The 19,551-nt window shown below is 45.3% G+C and overlaps 1 pseudogene; it reads left to right on the top strand.

Moving 5' to 3' along the window:
- The first annotated feature begins 15,280 nt into the window (after positions 1-15,280).
- LOC125943552 (uncharacterized) lies at positions 15,281-16,075 on the top strand (annotated as a pseudogene).
- The last annotated feature ends 3,476 nt before the right edge of the window (positions 16,076-19,551 follow it).

Here is a 19,551-nt window from a genome sequence, read left to right on the forward strand (position 1 = left end):
TATTCTAAAGTTACGAATATTAGCACACCCCTAAAAAACATAACGCATCTGCAGGTACAAGTTGCCCCTAAGAGCAGCTTGGCAGAATACCACAGCCCCCTCTAAATGCAATCACCGATAGCACCATGCGTGAGACAATTGAGTAAATAGAAAAACACTTGTCAACTAAATCGAAAAAAAAGAAACTGAGCCAAATTGTGTATCAAAAACACTCTCCCATATTCACCTTTTCATATCTGAATCCCATGTCTAAGCTTTTATCACTACTGTAATCGTAAGGCAATTAAGTGCTGTAGACTCTGATTAACTTTTCTCCTTTCATGTACAGTAAGGCAACTTACACCGAATTCCCTGTGCACGTTTTTGTTTGGTAGGATTTTACTGGTTACAGATAAATGCGGAATATGCGGAACATCAGGACTGATTTTTCAATTATATTTTGTGGTCACCTTTCGAAACTCAAATATTTCCCTTGACGACAAAAAGCTCAATCAAACCAAGTTTTCGTCGCTTTTCCTCAAGGTTCCTGGGGCCATGATTTCATGCTACTATATAAATAATGAACGCATTATATTGAAGCGTACCTAACTTTCTTTTACGAGTGCTATCTCGTTTTTTGTTTTTATAACCGATGTCGAGTCGAAGTAGTTCCAAACCTCTTCAGGTTTACCAAGCAAGGGAAACGACATTCGTTATGTTCAAGATACTTCGCGTTTTCTAACCAAGCCTTTTCTTGCATTCTGTATTACACGAACCGAAAAGAAACTGAGAACAAGTTAGGTGGAGTACTTTGAACCTGACTAGAGTGAATAATTGGACAGAAAAAAAGGCACATCCCCTTGCAGGCTAGGCTTGCGGACATAATGTACTTACGCTCTTTGCGCCACTTTTTGCTCGGTCAATCGTCTCGCTTTTCTGCCTATGCAGTTGTTGCGCCAAGAGAGCCGCTTGCACAAGTTGAATCAAGCACGGCTGTTTTCGATGAAAAAAAGAAAAAAAAAGCGTAAAGAAGCAGGAAAGAAGGCGGGAGAGATATGCGGGTCTGACTTCGGTGAAGAGGGCAGGAATTACCCTCAACGTCAAAAGCGAGGAGGCTTCATACAAGGTTGTGCCTTTCGTCTAGGGGCTATCAATACGCCGGCAAGTGACAGGTCGTTTATTATCGAAAGATAATAGGACCGCCCAAGGCAGGTTGGATCTCGGGCCTCCGCTAACGCATTAAGAGGACCCCGAGCAGAGGGCAGAGCGTAATGGACGACGGAGCTTCCAGAAACATGCCGCAGGGCACGGCAGTGTTGCAGCAAAGCGCCATCTGGGAATCGATCAGCAAAATGCGACGGTTCTTCCTGCCGGCGCCTGATGGCGCCACCAACGTTGTGTAACTGCTGAAGCGAACAGCGATGATCACATTTTATTGATGGCTGATTGTCTCATTTTTTGTTCATCGCAAGATGGTTTATGAGTTTGGATTATATATATATATATATATATATATATATATATATATATATATGTCCAACAATTTCGCAGCAGCATATCGTGGTATAGTTTCTCGTGCGACCACCCCACTGCACCACTGAATGAAGCGTTATTTGCGAAGCCGCGAGGAAATTGAAACACGCTGCGAAGGCCTAGGCCTGCCTCAAAATCTTTCGCGGTCGGGTTCTCAGTTTCTCGATAGGTTTCTCATCAACACGATGGCAGCTGCAATGACGACTAAGTGGTAGTATTTAGTAAGGATTAAACAGAAAGTTAAAAGAGCGTTTGGAGATGTATTACCCAGGTAATAAAGGCTGCAGCAGCGGCATAGCTAAGCAACAGCAACTGAGAGATGATAGTTTGTCAACCGTGCACCTTAAAGACGCGTGGTGGAATTCAGTGTGCTACACAGATTCTGAGCTTGGCAATACCTACTTGTAGGAATTTTGTGTGCCGTTCAAATCTTGAGCTTAGCAATATCTACGTGTAGAAGTTCTGTGTACCACGCAGATTCTGAGCTTGGCAATATTTACGAGTAGGAATTATGTGTGCCACGCAGATTCTGAGCTTCACAAAACCTACGTGTAGAAATTCTGTGTGCCGTGCAGATTCTGAGCTTCGCAATATCTACGTGTAGGAATTACGTCTGCCACGCCAATTCGGAGCTTGGCCAAATCAACGCATAGGAATTCTGTGTGCCACGCAGATTCTGAGCTTGGCAATAGTTACGTGCAGAAATTCTGTGTGCCACGCAGATTCTGAGCTTGGCAATACCTACGTGTAGAAATTCTGTGTGCCGTGCAGATTCTGAGCCTGGTAATAACCATGTGTGGGAATTCTGGGTGCTACGCAGATCCTGACTTTTGCAATACCTACGTGCAGAAATTCTGTGTGCCATGCAGATTCTGAGCTTGGTAATATCTACGTATAGAAATTCTGTGTACCACGCAGATTCTGACCTTGCCAAATACTATGTCTGGGAATTCTGTGTGCCGTGCAGATTCTGAGCCTGGCAATAACCTTGTGTGGGAATTCTGTGCGCCACGCAGATTCTGAGCTTGGTAATATCTACGTGTAGAAATTCGGTTTACCACGCAGATTCTGAGCTTGGCAATACTTACGATTGGGAATTTTGTGGGCCACACAGATTCTGAGCTTCGCAATACCTACGTGCAGAAATTCTGTGTGCCACGCACATTCTGAGCCTGGCAATAACCATGTGTGGGAATTCTGTGTACCATGCCATTCTCAGCTTGGGAATACCTACGTGTACGAATTCTGTGTACCACACAAATTTCGAGCTTGGCAATTATATGTGTGGGAATTCTGTACAGTGCCGATTCTGAGCTTGGGAATATCTACGTGTACGAATTCTGTGTGCCACGCAGATTCTGAGCTTTGCAATACCTACGTGTAGAAATTCTGAGTGCCTTTCAGATTCTGAGCCTCGCAATAACCATGTGCGGGAATTCTGTGTGCCACGCAGATTATGAGCTTCGTAATATCTGCGTGTAGCAATTCTGTGTACCACGCAATTTCTGAGCTTGGTAATATCTACGTGTAGCAGTTCTGTGTACCACGCAGATTCTAAGCTTGGCAATACCTACGTGCAGAAATTCTGTGTGCGGTGCAGATTCTGAGCTTGGCAATATCTACGTGCAGGAATTTTGTGTACCACGCAGATTATGACCTTGCCAACAACTATGTGTGAGAATTCTTTGTGCCGGGCAGATTCTGAGCTTGGCAATATCTACGTGTAGGAATTCTGTGTGCAACGCAGATTCTGAGCTTTGCAATACCTACGTGTAGAAATTCTGTGTGCCGTGCAGATTCTGAGCCTGCCAATAACCATGTGTGGGCATTCTGTGTGCAACGCAGATTCTGAGTTTGGTAATATCTACATGTAGCAATTCTGTGTACTACGCATATTCTTAGCTTTGCAATACCTACGTGTAGCGATTCTGCGTGCCGTGCAGATTCAGAGCCTGGCAATAACCATGTGTGAGAATTCTGCGTGCCACGCAGATTCTAAACTTTGCAATACCTACGCGCAGAAATTTTGTGTGCCACGCAGATTCGGAGCTTGGCAGTATCTACGTGTAGAAATTCTGTGTGCCACGCAGATTCTGAGCATTGAAATACCTATGTGTAGAAATTCTGTGTGCCGTGCAGATTCTGTGCCTGGCAATAACCATGTGTGGGAATTCTGTGTTCCACGCAAATTCTGAGCTTTGCAATACCTACGTGCAAAAATTCTGTGTACCACGCAGATTCTGAGCTTGGTAATATCTACATGTAGCAATTCTGTGTACCACGCATATTGTGAGCTTGGCAATACTTACGAGTAGGAAATATGTGTGCCAGGCAGATTCTGAGCTTTTCAATACCTGCGTGTAGAAATTCTGTGTGCCTTGCAGATTCTGAGCCTAGCAATAACCATGCGTGGGAATTTTGTTTGACACGCAGATTCTGAATAGTAAAAACCAGTCAAAAGACGAAGGACAGAGAAGAGACGTGGCACACACGACGACTGGACTAACAACTGTGCTTTATTGAAGAACCCCGTCTCTCAGGAAAACCCGGCGAGCATGCGCAGCTCAAAAGCCGACACCCACACACGAACAAAGGTGATTGCAAACGCCACGTACCTTTGTTCGTGTGTGGGTGTCGGCTTTTGAGCTGCGCATGCTCGCCGGGTTTTCCTGAGAGACGGGGTTCTTCAATAAAGCACAGTTGTTAGTCCAGTCGTTGTGTGTGCCACGTCTCTTCTCTGTCCTTCGTCTTTTGACTGGTTTTTACTATTCAGTGTGTACCAACTGACCCAGACTGCTACTCTACTGCATATTCTGAGCTTGGTAATATCTACGTGTAGCAATTCTGTGTACCACGCAGATTATGAGCTTTGCAATACTTACGAGTAGGAATTATGTGTGCCAGGCAGATTCTGAGCTTTGCAATACCTACGTGTAGCAATTCAGTGTGCCGTGCAGATTCTGAGCCTGGAAAAAACCATGTGTGCAAATTCAGTGTGTCAGGCAGATTCTGAGCTTGCCAACAACTATGTGTGGGAATTCTGTGTGTCGTGCAGATTCTGAGCTTGGCAATACCTACGTGTAGAAATTCTGTGCACCACACAGATTCTGAGCTTGGCAATACTTACGATTGGGAATTATGTGAGCCACACAGATTCTGAGTTTTGCAATACATACGTGCAGAAATTCTGTATGCCACGCAGATTCTGAGCCTGGCAATAACCATATGTTCGAATTCTGTGTACTATGCTTATTCTGAGCTTGGGAATACCTACGTGTACGAATTCTGTGTGCCACACAGATTTTGAGCTTGGCAATAATATGTGTGGGAATTCTGCGTGCCGTACAGATTCTGAGCTTGGCAATATCTACGTGTAGGAATTCTGTGTGCCACTCAGGTTCTGAGCTTTGCAATACCTACGTGTAGCAATTCTGCGTGCCGTGCAGATTCTGAGCCTGGCAATAACCATGTGTGGGAATTCTGGGTGCTACGCAGATCCTGACCTTTGCAATACCTACGTGCAGAAATTCTGTGTGCCATGCAGATTCTGAGCTTGGTTATATCTACGTATAGAAATTCTGTGTACCACGCAGATTCTGACCTTGCCAAGTACTATGTCTGGGAATTCTGTGTGCCGTGCAGATTCTGAGCCTGGCAATAACATTGTGTGGGAATTCTGTGCGCCATGCAGATTCTGAGCTTGGTAATATCTACGTGTAGAAATTCGGTTTACCACGCAGATTCTGAGCTTGGCAATACTTACGATTGGGAATTTTGTGGGCCACACAGATTCTGAGCTTTGCAATACCTACGTGCAGAAATTCTGTGTGCCACGCACATTCTGAGCCTGGCAATAACCATGTGTGGGAATTCTGTGTACCATGCCTATTCTGAGCTTGGGAATACCTACGTGTACGAATTCTGTGTACCACACAGATTTCGAGCTTGGCAATTATATGCGTGGGAATTCTGTGTACAGTGCAGATTCTGAGCTTGGCAATATCTACGTGTACGAATTCTGTGTGCCACGCAGATTCTGAGCTTTGCAATACCTACGTGTAGAAATTCTGAGTGCCTTTCAGATTCTGAGCCTCGCAATAACCATGTGCGGGAATTCTGTGTGCCACGCAGATTCTGAGCTTCGTAATATCTACGTGTAGCAATTCTGTGTACCACGCAATTTCTGAGCTTGGTAATATCTACGTGTAGCAGTTCTGTGTACCACGCAGATTCTAAGCTTGGCAATACCTACGTGGAGAAATTCTGTGTGCGGTGCAGATTCTGAGCTTGGCAATATCTACGTGCAGGAATTTTGTGTACCACGCAGATTCTGACCTTGCCAACAACTATGTGTGAGAATTCTTTGTGCCGGGCAGATTCTGAGCTTGGCAATATCTACGTGTAGGAATTCTGTGTGCAACGCAGATTCTGAGCTTTGCAATACTTACGAGTAGGAAATATGTGTGCCAGGCAGATTCTGAGCTTTTCAATACCTGCGTGTAGAAATTCTGTGTGCCTTGCAGATTCTGAGCCTAGCAATAACCATGCGTGGGAATTTTGTTTGACACGCAGATTGTGAATAGTAAAAACCAGTCAAAAGACGAAGGACAGAGAAGAGACGTGGCACACACGACGACTGGACTAACAACTGTGCTTTATTGAAGAACCCCGTCTCTCAGGAAAACCCGGCGAGCATGCGCAGCTCAAAAGCCGACACCCACACACGAACAAAGGTGATTGCAAACGCCACGTACCTTTGTTCGTGTGTGGATGTCGGCTTTTGAGCTGCGCATGCTCGCCGGGTTTTCCTGAGAGACGGGGTTCTTCAATAAAGCACAGTTGTTAGTCCAGTCGTCGTGTGTGCCACGTCTCTTCTCTGTCCTTCGTCTTTTGACTGGTTTTTACTATTCAGTGTGTACCAACTGACCCAGACTGCTACTCTACTGCATATTCTGAGCTTGGTAATATCTACGTGTAGCAATTCTGTGTACCACGCAGATTATGAGCTTTGCAATACTTACGAGTAGGAATTATGTGTGCCAGGCAGATTCTGAGCTTTGCAATACCTACGTGTAGCAATTCAGTGTGCCGTGCAGATTCTGAGCCTGGAAAAAACCATGTGTGCAAATTCAGTGTGTCAGGCAGATTCTGAGCTTGCCAACAACTATGTGTGGGAATTCTGTGTGTCGTGCAGATTCTGAGCTTGGCAATACCTACGTGTAGAAATTCTGTGCACCACACAGATTCTGAGCTTGGCAATACTTACGATTGGGAATTATGTGAGCCACACAGATTCTGAGTTTTGCAATACATACGTGCAGAAATTCTGTATGCCACGCAGATTCTGAGCCTGGCAATAACCATATGTGGGAATTCTGTGTACTATGCTTATTCTGAGCTTGGGAATACCTACGTGTACGAATTCTGGGTGCTACGCAGATCCTGACCTTTGCAATACCTACGTGCAGAAATTCTGTGTGCCATGCAGATTCTGAGCTTGGTAATATCTACGTATAGAAATTCTGTGTACCACGCAGATTCTGACCTTGCCAAGTACTATGTCTGGGAATTCTGTGTGCCGTGCAGATTCTGAGCCTGGCAATAACATTGTGTGGGAATTCTGTGCGCCACGCAGATTCTGAGCTTGGTAATATCTACGTGTAGAAATTCGGTTTACCACGCAGATTCTGAGCTTGGCAATACTTACGACTGGGAATTTTGTGGGCCACACAGATTCTGAGCTTTGCAATACCTACGTGCAGAAATTCTGTGTGCCACGCACATTCTGAGCCTGGCAATAACCATGTGTGGGAATTCTGTGTACCATGCCTATTCTGAGCTTGGGAATACCTACGTATACGAATTCTGTGTACCACACAGATTTCGAGCTTGGCAATTATATGCGTGGGAATTCTGTGTACAGTGCAGATTCTGAGCTTGGCAATATCTACGTGTACGAATTCTGTGTACCACGCAGATTCTGAGCTTTGCAATACCTACGTGTAGAAATTCTGAGTGCCTTTCAGATTCTGAGCCTCGCAATAACCATGTGCGGGAATTCTGTGTGCCACGCAGATTCTGAGCTTCGTAATATCTACGTGTAGCAATTCTGTGTACCACGCAATTTCTGAGCTTGGTAATATCTACGTGTAGCAGTTCTGTGTACCACGCAGATTCTAAGCTTGGCAATACCTACGTGCAGAAATTCTGTGTGCGGTGCAGATTCTGAGCTTGGCAATATCTACGTGCAGGAATTTTGTGTACCACGCAGATTCTGACCTTGCCAACAACTATGTGTGAGAATTCCTTGTGCCGGGCAGATTCTGAGCTTGGCAATATCTACGTGTAGGAATTCTGTGTGCAACGCAGATTCTGAGCTTTGCAATACCTACGTGTAGAAATTCTGTGTGCGGTGCAGATTCTGAGCCTGGCAATAACCATGTGTGGGAATTCTGTGTGCCACGCAGATTCTGAGCTTGGTAATATCTACGTGTAGCAATTCTGTGTACCACGCATATTCTGAGCTTGGCAATACTTACGAGTAGGAATTATGTGTGCCAGGCAGATTCTGAGCTTTTCAAAACCTACGTGTCGCAATTCCGTGTGCTGTGCAGATTCTGAGCCTGGCAATAACCCTGTGTGGGAATGCTGTGTGTCATGCCTATTCTGAGCTTGGGAATACCTACGTGTACGAATTCTTTGTGCCACACAGATTCTGAGCTTGGCAATATTATGTGTGGGAATTTGGTGTGCTACGCACATTCTGAGCTTGGAAATAACTGTGTGGGAATTTCGTGTGCCACGCACATTCTAAGCCTGCCAATACCTACGTATATTATTTCTGTGTGCCCCGCAGATTAAGCGTTTGGCAATATCTACCTGTGAGAACTATGTGGGCCACGCACATTCTGAGATTCGCAATACCTACGTACATAATTTCTGTGTGCCCCACAAATTATCAGTTTTGCGATATCTACCTGTGGGAACTTGTGAGACACGCACATTCTGGGATTGGCAATACCTACGTATATAATTTCTGTGTGCATCGCAGATTATCAGTTTGGCGATATCTACCTGTGGGAAATATGTGGGCCACGCACATTCGAAGCTTGCCAATACCTACGTATACAATTTCTGTGTACCACGCAGATTCTGAGAGCAACGGCGTCTGAGCATACATTTTGGGGAGCAGAGCACGCAATACTGTAGCGGGCGAAAACTTTATTGTGGGTATGGGCAAGAGCCGCTATTAAAATGACTCCCGCTGTGAGAGCCGGCTGCTGTCACAGCAAAACTTCCCTGAGCCAAAGCAACTCCTAAAGTCTGAGATTTCTTTTAGTTTTTTTCTTAATGGCGTCACTCACGTAGTATAGTAATAAAAGTTTCTTTCTCATTTGCACAAGCGTCTTCCACTTATACCTCAAAGCTGGGAATGTAGCAAGTCCTTCATCAAGTCATTAATTCTGCAATGATAACCTCGCAACAATATGTCTGTTTAACACTCTGTCAATTCTAAATAATACCTTATGAATATCCAGCGATACGGAAGAAGCGCTAAACAGAAGCGTTTCATTCGAACTACTTAATTAAGCTGTTGAGGTGCAGTGTGCCCTACAAACAAGCCTGGAGCAATTTTCCGCCACAGAAAATAAGTTGAGCTGGTCATTTCACAAATGACAGTACTAAGGAATCATACACTGCAGGCATTGCATACTCAACGTTCTTCTATATTATTCAGGCTCGCTCTTGTCTTAGGCCTTCTTATCTGAAGCGTGGTAATATATCGTCTTGTTGGCACTGCTACTGACAGCAGCACTTTTCTAAGGTGTGTAGACATGTAGCACTGAGGTGCCCATCGTTGCTCTTAAACCTGCAATGTGAGCTTCTAAAAAACGGATACGGCCATCACGTTTCATAAAGCCAGGCTTATAATTACACAAATTACTGCGTAGCTAGTTCTGATGTTCTCGCCTATTTTATAGTGCATACTTACGTTAAACATTTCGACAGAATTACCTGTCTGGTTGGGAAAATTGATTAAGACTTAGAGATTGATCAATCTCTAAGTCTTAATGCTGACGTTTTTCTTCTTCCTGCTAAAGTGTCACGGCATTATTGTTATTGACAAAAATGCCAGTATGCTGAAGTAATTCGGCGTCAGCAATAACCATACATGTGAGTTGAAATTTTCCACAATCATATGCAACCGCTCAGATAAGTACATAATTACTGTCAAGACAAATACATTAAAACGCTCATTCGAAATAAGCGGCACGTGTTCAACGCTGTTGTTCTTTTTTAGCCATAGGGAACAAGGGGATGCACGCAAAAAGGCGATACAGAATTCCTCACCCGAATTTTCTCATGAGTGAAGTTGAAACACTCTTTTCAAAAATAAAAAGAATAAGAGAAAGGAGTAAGGAGGATCTGAAATAACTGAAGTATCATCGTTGAACAAAAACTGTTCTGAAGAGTGCCGCAGCGATAATTTTAGGCAAGTAAATAGGTAAATTTAAGCGTAGGCAAACATCTGGAATCTCAAAGACTGCAGACGCCGGAATGTAGTCTATTAGGACAAAGTTCATGCTTGGACTGTAAAATTGGCATATATGCCTGACACTCAGGTGAAAGGAAGGGCTGAAGCATTAGTCATGCGCAGGTGTCTTTCCTCTTGCAAAGCATGTTCTCATCTGTGTCCTTTCCATTTTTTTATCTTAAATTTTACTAACAGCTGTTGCGACCTAGGAAACAAGCTTATTCAGTTTGTTCTTTCGTGTCACTTTTACTCAAGCCCTGTGCGACAGTCGAAATTTTTGTTTTCTAAATATACGTCTTCCGTATTTTTTTGTTTGCAGTATTATGACGTGGCACAGTTCTGCAAGCGTATCTAACACAAATACGGTAACAAACGCGCAGGAAAAAGTACTGAGGGTGTGTCTAGGTTTGGCTGAAAAGCACATCTACTGCTTAGGAACCCTCGCCGAAAGCAGACGCCTTCGGTTTCCATGCTCCTGCGGCAAGACGTTATGCGCACTAGCGTGGGGCTTTGTTGCCAGAGTTCCGGTTCATTCGTTTGGTTAAAGTAGCAGTCCTGAGCTATGCAGCTCACTCCTGCTCAACTGTCAGAACCCTTCTGCGCCTTCAAAACCACCGTGTAAACTTCATTCCTCGTCGATTGTGACGTCAGCACCATGGGTTCGAGAGCAAACGAAAAAAGTCTGGGCCAGTGCTGACATAATTTGATTTTTAACTGCTAGAGAACTCAGTATCACGTTTACACCGATGGCACTGCCACATCAATATCATCTTCCATTGGTGTGCGAATTCCGTCAGTGAGTTTTACCATATCGTCATCATCAGCCTATTATTTCTGTCCACTGCAGGACGAAGGCCTCTTCCAGTGATATCCAATTACGCCTCTCTTCGGCTAGCTGATTCCAACTTGCACCTGAACATTTCATAATTTCATCATCTCACCTAATTTTCTGCCGTCCTCGGCTAAGTTTCCTTTCCCTTGGCGCCCATTCTGTATCTCTAATCGTCCACCAGTCATCTGCCCTAGGCATTGAATTGCCAGCCAAGATTCATTTCCGTGTCTTAATGTCAACTAGAATATCGGCTACTCCCGTCTGACCTCTGATCAACGCCGCTCTCTTCCGTTCTCTTAACATTACGCCTAACAGTTTTCCTTACATCGCTCCTTGCGTGGTCCTTAACTTGTCATCACGGTCCCCCGTGAGCTACTGACCTAGATAAACTTACTCCAGCACAGCATCAGGGGCTGACTGGCTATTGAAACATGGTCTTTGTCTTCTGCATAATAATCTTCAACCCTACTCTGAGACTTAGTAAATGAAGGCCCTCGGTCATTTGTTGCAATTCATCCCCAGTGTTTCTGAACAGGCTAACGGCATCTGCAACCCGAAGGTTGGTGAAATATTTGCCGTTGATCCTCACTCCTCAGCATTCCCACTCTAATAGCTTGAATAGTTCTTCTAATCATGCAGGGAATAGCATTCGAGAGACTGCGTCGTCTTGCCTGACCCCTTTCTTGATAGGAACAGCGCAACTGCTGATGACATTGCCCTGCTTATCTTTCACTACAAAAATCTTGCCCTGCCCTATGCCAAGCTTTCTTACTGATCTCATGCTGCGGCTATTTTAGAGCACAGCTCTTAGGCGCCCATTTCTGCGGCGAGCGTCGGCGTCGGTGCCATCGGCGGCGGCGTAACCAAGCGAACGAGCGCAGCGAAAGATTAAAAAGCAAATTTAGGCTGTTTCACATGCCGCGAATGGGGCAAGAAAGAACGCTCTATCGAACACGTCGCAAAGTGATTTTCGCTGGCAGCTTTCCCATGCATCTGCGACAGCGCGATTTCCGTCGCAGCGACTCCCAAGGTTTGCCGCTGCTCACGAAGTATCCATACCGGCATCGTTAAATACAAATAAGGTGGAAAGTAGTCAAATATTACAATTTTCATATTATTGTTAGAAAATGGAATACGTACACCATTTGTCAACGTTTAAAAGCTTTGAGACTTTAGGATCACTTAGTCTGGAGGTGCGATGAGTGAAACGCAGCACAACACCACAAGTATGCGCATGCGGCTAGTGCGGTGTCGGGGGGGGGGGGGGGTTCATTTTGTATACTCTAGTTTAGTTGTTCCGGTACTATGGAAGCCACAACTCTTCTCCTGGAGGAGTAGTTGCTTCTGCAGAAGAAGAAGTTACTATTGAGTGTGCAAGCGCCAGAATATCCCAAGGATCTACATCTACATCTACCTGGCCCAATTTGTAGCGATGAAGAGGTTGACGATGGTGACGATCAAGGGGGCACGTGTGGTATGTTGAAGGCGGCGTCTGCTCCGCCCTGGATAGCGTGCAGTTTCTCCTTTTAAACGAATTGTGTGAGCTGGAGAAAAAAGTCACAGGCCTGCGCGGCACACGCAGCACAGTCACAGCGTAAGCTGGTGTGTAGCTCGAATTTTGGCACCACGCACAACAGGGTCTTCGCGGCAGTCTCTTCTCCTCGTTTTGACGAGAACGATCTGAACTGTCCGCCCGGCGTCGACGGTGAGCTGCGGCTTGTAATGCTTTCTGCACAACAGTCTGCTGAAACCGATGATGCCTGGTTGTAGCCGCCCACGTAGCTCTTAGATTCGCTTCTTCAGCAGCGGTTCGTACCTTGCGAGGAGACGCCATAACGTGTACCGAAGAGGTATCCAGAATACCAGGTGCAGCATGAAACTGCTATATGCAACCCACATGTCGGGCACGATGCGTTTGCAGGCGCCTTAACTAGATAGCGCCACCATACTGGCGGAGGCTCGGGATCGCGTTAATTGCGCACCTCGTCTGAACCGCATCTCATAGTCTGTGCCTGCGCGCCTGCCTAAGGAGCGCTTATAGGGCGTTTTTCGATGCCTGGTCGCAAGCGCTTGCGTGGCTTAGTGGTAAAGTATCCGACTCCCACGCAGTGGGCCTGGGTTCTATACCGGTGGGAACCAGGTACTTTTTTCGCACTTCCGGCTATAGCGGTTACGGTCACCGGTATCGGCGGCGGAGGCGGCGGCGGTGGCAGACATCATCGCGAACCGAAACGGCTATTGCAATGAGCCCATAACAGCTTACGCTGTAAGAGATGTTCATGACGCTTCTAAGTCACAGGCGCTGGAGGGTACGCCCAATGTGGTAGAACTGGAAGCAGGAGTCCCAATGTGAGTTCTAACTCGTACATTTAAAGGAAGCTTTTGCTCCGGGGCGCCTATCAAAAAACATGGAAAAGGAGAAATCTTTTGTGTTTTGCAGATGTCCTTGCTGATGTCGGGAGACAAGGAATGCTTCAAAAAGTATTACAGAATGTCACCGGAGATTTTCGAAAACCTGCACTCACATGTAGAAGCAGGTTTGATAAGGCTTCATGTCGTGCGTGAACCAGTGCCCCCACGTGCACGGTTCACTGTTTTACTCAGGTAAGCATGCTATAGCTAAGCAGCTTTGGTATCAGTCAGTGCCTGCCATGACTTCCGATGTAGTTATCTCGCCTTCTTATTTTAGCTGTTTTGACGCTGTAACTGGTACTAGTGATCTTCAGGAAAGAACACCGGAAGCTTATTCTGACATATCTGTCTAAATTTCTGTTTTATTTCTGGAAGATGTCGTGAAAAGCAGCAAAAAATATAGTTTTGCCCGTGTATGCCTCGTACTGTGTTGCATTTATGGGCAAAGTAAATTCTATGTTATTTTTGCATGCATTTAACTTTACCGACATTATTTCGTGCTGTGAAAGTAGGAGAACTATGCAGAACACGAAATGTTGCTGAAACCTTCACTAAACCTTGTGTTGCCTTTTTTATTCTTGTATTTGTTTTAACCGCACATGCGTACGCCAGACGCCTTCCCTCGAGAAAGCGAAGTGTACCCCTCGTCTGGCCGGAATGGAGAGTTCAGACGGCACCACCTCGACGGAAGCAACCTTTGCCCTCGGTGACTGATGAAAAGCAGGGCGTCACACCTGTTTGGTTCACACCTTGGAGCTGGGTTGGAGTTTCTACGACGAGAGGGGAAGGATCATGAACGCGTGTGTGTACATGTGTGTGTGAGAGAGAGAGAGACGCTCTTCAGAGATCTGACAGAGCGGACGGTGTGTCTTATTACACTGCGATGTTTCTTTTGTTCGCCTGTATTGCTGAACAGAATATGTTTTTTTTATTTTTCCCTTGAAACCGAGTTCTGTGCTATTTATCTTTCACACCTTGTTCTTCAGATACCTCGCATCTGGCATGTGCATGCAAGATGTTGCTATTAGCTTCAGGGTTGGCCTCTCAACACTGGAGACCATTGTGCATCACGCATGCAGGCTGCTGTCGAGAACACAGCAACATTTTTATCTAAAGGTACGCATTGAGCCCCTGTACATGGAAGCTGTTTTAGGGGCGAAGCTCCTTAGGGCGTGGGTCTGTCCTTCCGCCGATGTAGTATGTAGCCACCTGTAGTTTTATGAAGTGTTCACTAGATGGCGTTCCGGTTCCGCTTCCGGTTCCACTTCTAGTTCCGGTTTCACTTACGGTTCCGTTTCCGGTTCCACTTCCGGTTCCACTTCCGGTTCTGGTTCACTTTGCGCGCGTTCGGTGCGAACGCGGGCAAAACGCCGACGGCTCCGACAACAGTTCTGCGCGTTGCTGGTGCTGCTGCATGTCCAAGTTTATACAGCTGATAAAACTACCTTGAGTCGACCCCATGGCTGCTTCGCATACTACTCAGGGTTCCCCTATGGGAAGATGGTGTAATTTTCTCTCTCGTTCCCGACGCGCGCTCTCTTTATCCCTCGTCCGTAGCTGTGGTTTACCCGAATGATCCCCCGGTGCTTCGCCCACTCATCATCATTCACTTCGTAGATATGCTGTGATTTTTTTTACCAACACTCACAGTGTGGTTACCAAATTCGACTTCTGCAGCTGCTTTTCTGCAGTACCTGTGTGCCTGAACTAACCTGCTTCTGGTACGCTTCTATGAAACAAATTTTTCTTCCATAGTGTAAGAGCGACTTTTTGAATGTGTAAGGTGCCTTACACATTGAAGCCTGGCAAGAGGTAGCCCAAAGATTTGAGCAAAAATGGAATTTCCCCAACTTCATTGGTGCTGTCAACGGCAAGTATGTTCAGACACAAACCCCTCCTAATGCAGGCAGCATTTATTACAACTACAAGGTAATTAATGTGGTAGGTGCTTACAAACACGTGCTTGAGATTTTACTTTCTAACAGGGCACCTACTCCATCGGGCTCATGTCTGCTGTTGACAGCAATCTGAAAATCATATGTGTTGATGTTGGGGCTTATGGACGTCAAAGTGATGGTGGCACATTGTCTGCTTCTCGCTTTGGAAAATCATTAGAAGACAGCTTGCTCTGCCTTTCACCTCCGAAGTAGCTGCCTGGCACAAACGTCGGTGCTCCTCACCTTTTCGTCAGAAACGCATTTCGACTTCATCCGGATTTTCTGCGGCCATATTATGGGAATTGCCACGATGAAAACAAGCCCATATTAATTACCGTCTAAGAAGACCTAGGTAACTAAACGCACATAATTTGCCCTTGCTTATGCTAAATGTTTTTTTACGTAATTTTGCAGGAGGTGCGTTCAAAATGCTTTTGGAGTGACGGTGTCCCAATTCAGGATCTTTCGGCGTGCCATCAGCCTGCGACCACAAAATGCGGACTACGTTGTCATGGCATGTTGTGTCCTACACACTTCTTGCGTGACGGCGCGATCTACATGACGGCAAACTATGTCAACACTGAAGATGCATATGGCAACAGCACCAGTGGCTAGTGGCGCACTACCCAGGACAGTGGCTTCTTAGCAATGCTAAGTCTGCAACCTCCCACGGGAAACAATTATACAAGAACGGCAGTGGAAACAAGGGACCATTTCAGCTCATACTTTGAGAGTACTGAGGGTTCTGTGCCTTGGCAGCGGGAATATGATGGTCTGCGGCCACGAGAGACAAAACAAGTAGCCACCAGAATTTTTCTGGATGTGCTGTCTGCTAGCCACTTTTAGTTTGATGTATGGCACAGTGACACTTCGCAGAAGTCAATAAGTATGCAAATAAATACAGGCATTTCTGTGATTCGCTATTGAAATACGTGAACAAAAAGTGAATTCTGTACTTTGTGTATTCCACCTGTTTGAGGAATAATGCTGCATATTATGTCGCACTTCGCTTTCGAATTGAATGTTTAGTAGTGCCCACCAGTTGCATGTTTTATTTGACTTCCGTGTTGTACTTTTTTGTTCATTCGTGTTTATTTTGCATGTTTATTTTTATGTTACGGCCTGAACACTGCGTTTGCTACTGCAACCTCCTCCCTCCTCCCCCCCCCCCTTGATTCCCTTTCTGCTATTCTCAGTTAACTGGCCAACGGAAATAATTTATTTCATTTTTGAAAGCTTCATTTGCTTTGGTTTGTTGTTTACCAATGTACTACAAGCTGAAAAAGTATTTTTATTGCTTCAATGGGGTTACAAGTTTTGGTAGATATGAAATGTAAAAGGAGGTCCCATAATCAGAGTTTATTAGGACCTCTGGTGAAGATTAGGTGGTGAGAGGAGCTGCTATATGACAGGAAATTAAAGCGATATCACGACATTAACATACAGGTCAAAAAATACAACAAAAATATAAGAGAACAAGATGAGCGGAAATACACACAAAAAATAAAAAGAACAAGTAAACAAAAAAGTTGCAGTGGCTTAGCTAAGCTATGCCAGGATATACGTAGCGTTAGCAAAGGTTCAGCTGATTATTCTTAGCTTTCCTGGTTGTCTAGATTGTCAAGGATTAGCTTGATTGTCATGCTTACTGCTGCTCCAATGACACACACGCGGTGTACGTATTATGTGGCACATGTATATAGCCTTCTTCTGTTCATTCCTCCTACGCTCAACCGCTAATTGCCAGGCAACTACTTCGGGATCCGATGAGTCAAGCTTCTCCGTTCTTCTGCGCTGTTGAGCAGCATTTGCGCTCTCCTTCTTCATGGCTATACCACACTGGCAAACGCCACTCAGAAGCGCAGAGGCTCCAGCGCAGTGTCAGACGGCGACTGCACAGCGAGCGCGCGCCGGCGCCAGTGCGTCTACCACGGCTACGATGTCACTCCTCTGGAATGCGCAGACCGGCGCCGGTGAGCCGCGCGCGGCGGCGGCGGAGTGCGCGAGAGGTGCCGGCTCCGGTGGCTCCGGTGCGCAAGCCATGTGACATCACTGATCCTTGCGCATGCGCAGCACGGCTCTTGATGTGCCGCGCGAAACGGGCTTGGCTAGGCCAGTGTAGCTAACGCTACAAAAGACAACTGTGCGAGTATGTACAAGTGCATATCAAATGTGAACTACACGCAAATGATAAGCATAACATAAAAATCATACGTACGTTTTCGAATATAAAGCCATGATGTGCTTGATCGGCAACAACACGGTTTCCGTAAGGGTATGTCGACGGTTACCCAACTCCTTGAGACGATACATGATTTTGCCGATATCTTTAGATAAACACAGTCAAATAGATATTATCTTTTTGGACTTCGAGAAGGCATTTCATCGTGTCTCACATCAAAAACTTTTATTAAAATTCAAACATATACTAAAAAATAATTCCTTGTTGTCATGGATAGAGGCACACTTATCGTCTAGGAGCCAATTTGTATCAATCGCAAACTCGTTTTCATGCCCGGCACCAGTGAAATCCGGTATTCCGCAAGGGTCGGTCCTAGGGCCATTATTTCTTTTATTATTCATCAATGACATCGTAAAAAAATACCTGTACAAATCAAGTTGTTCGCAGATGATTGTATCCTTTACCATGAGGTAAATAATCCTAATGACCAGAAATTAATAAGTAGTGCTCTAGACAAACTGCATATTTGGTGCGAAAAATGGCAAATGAGCATCAATGCAGAAAAAACAGTTCGTATGACAATATCAAGAAAGAAGGCGCCACTGACTTTTCATCACTCGATTAACGGTCGCTGTCTTACTGCTGTAAATTATTATAAATACCTAGGTGTAATAATCATTGCAGACCTCCCGTGGAATGACCACATCACTTTTATAGAAAAGAAAGCCGTGAAAAAACTTGGATACCTAAGAAGCTCTCTACACCAGACGACTCAAAAATAAAATTATTGGCTTATAAAACCTATATCCGGCCACTTTTGGAATATGCCTCCGTGGTTTGGGATCCGTACACTAAGAAAAATATTTATAAACTTGATAACGTACAGAGAAAATCCGCTCGTTTTATCTTTAGCTCGTATAGTCGCCATACTTCAGTTAGTGCTCTTCTTCAAACAGCGAAGTTGGAATCCTTGCAACTACGACGACATCGCGAAAGATTAAAATACATGTACTTGCTTTATCATCATAAGCTTGGCATTGCCTCCAGTGCATACATCGAAAAAGTTACACGACAACCTACGCGGGCGTATCATTCAAAAAAATTAAAGGAATTTTCTTGCAGGACTAACACCTACAAGCAATTTCTTTTCTTCCGCGAACTGTACGTGGGTAGAATGGTCTCCCGAGTGATGTTGTGGATGCAGCAACAGTGGCTTCTTTTTAGCGCAGCTGAAACAATCGCAACTTTTTTTGTCATTGTATCTGTTCTAATCCTTTTGCTGTTCTCACTTTGGCACATCTTTCAGTAAATGTTCTGCATTGTGTAATTTGTTTGTATTTCTCTAATTATGTTTCCAATTGTTTGTTCAGTGCTTTATTTTTTTTTGTTCAACACTTTTGTTAACATTACAGTGTGCTATAATGTATTCTGTTCAACCAGAGACATTGTCTCACTGCCCACTCCTGCTTACGGCCTTATTCTAAGGCTAGCAGAAACCTTGTAAATAAACAAGTAAATAAATATCAGTTGAGGAGGAGGAGGAGGAATGAACGCTTATTGCTAGAAACAGCGAGAAAGTGTTCAGTTGAAAAATACGTGTTAAAGCTTATTTCCTCACAATTGACTACATCCCTATCCAGATTGCTGTGAATTATCGCTTTCCTGGTAGCGACGGCGACGGCGACGCCGACGGCGACGGCGACGCCGACGGCAGAAATCTGCTTTTGAGTGTCCATATAATTGCTATCGCAATAATAAGCGAGCACGGCGCAGAACGCGCGTTTGTTCTCCGCCGTGCGTTCACTCCGCGTGAAAGACGCGCCCCTCGCGCCCTTTCACTCGCACATGCAGCGTTCGGCGCGCGACGAAGATTTCTTCTCCAAATGACGTCATACGGAACCTCACGGCGACGGCGACGCCGACGGCAGAAATCTGCTTTTGAGTGTCCATATAATTGCTATCGCAATAAAAAATGTCACAGTTTCGCCCTAAGGGCGAAGCAATGAATGCGATAGCAACACAGCAATGTCCTACGAAGTAAGGTGAGCGGCTTTGGTAGCAACAACACGCAGAACTGTTGTCGACGCCATCGGCGTTTTGCCCGCGTTCGCTCAAAATGCGTGCGGCGTTGGTGACTGTT

Source organism: Dermacentor silvarum, chromosome 2, assembly GCF_013339745.2.
Source record: "Dermacentor silvarum isolate Dsil-2018 chromosome 2, BIME_Dsil_1.4, whole genome shotgun sequence".
Taxonomy (NCBI): Eukaryota; Metazoa; Arthropoda; class Arachnida; order Ixodida; family Ixodidae; genus Dermacentor; species Dermacentor silvarum.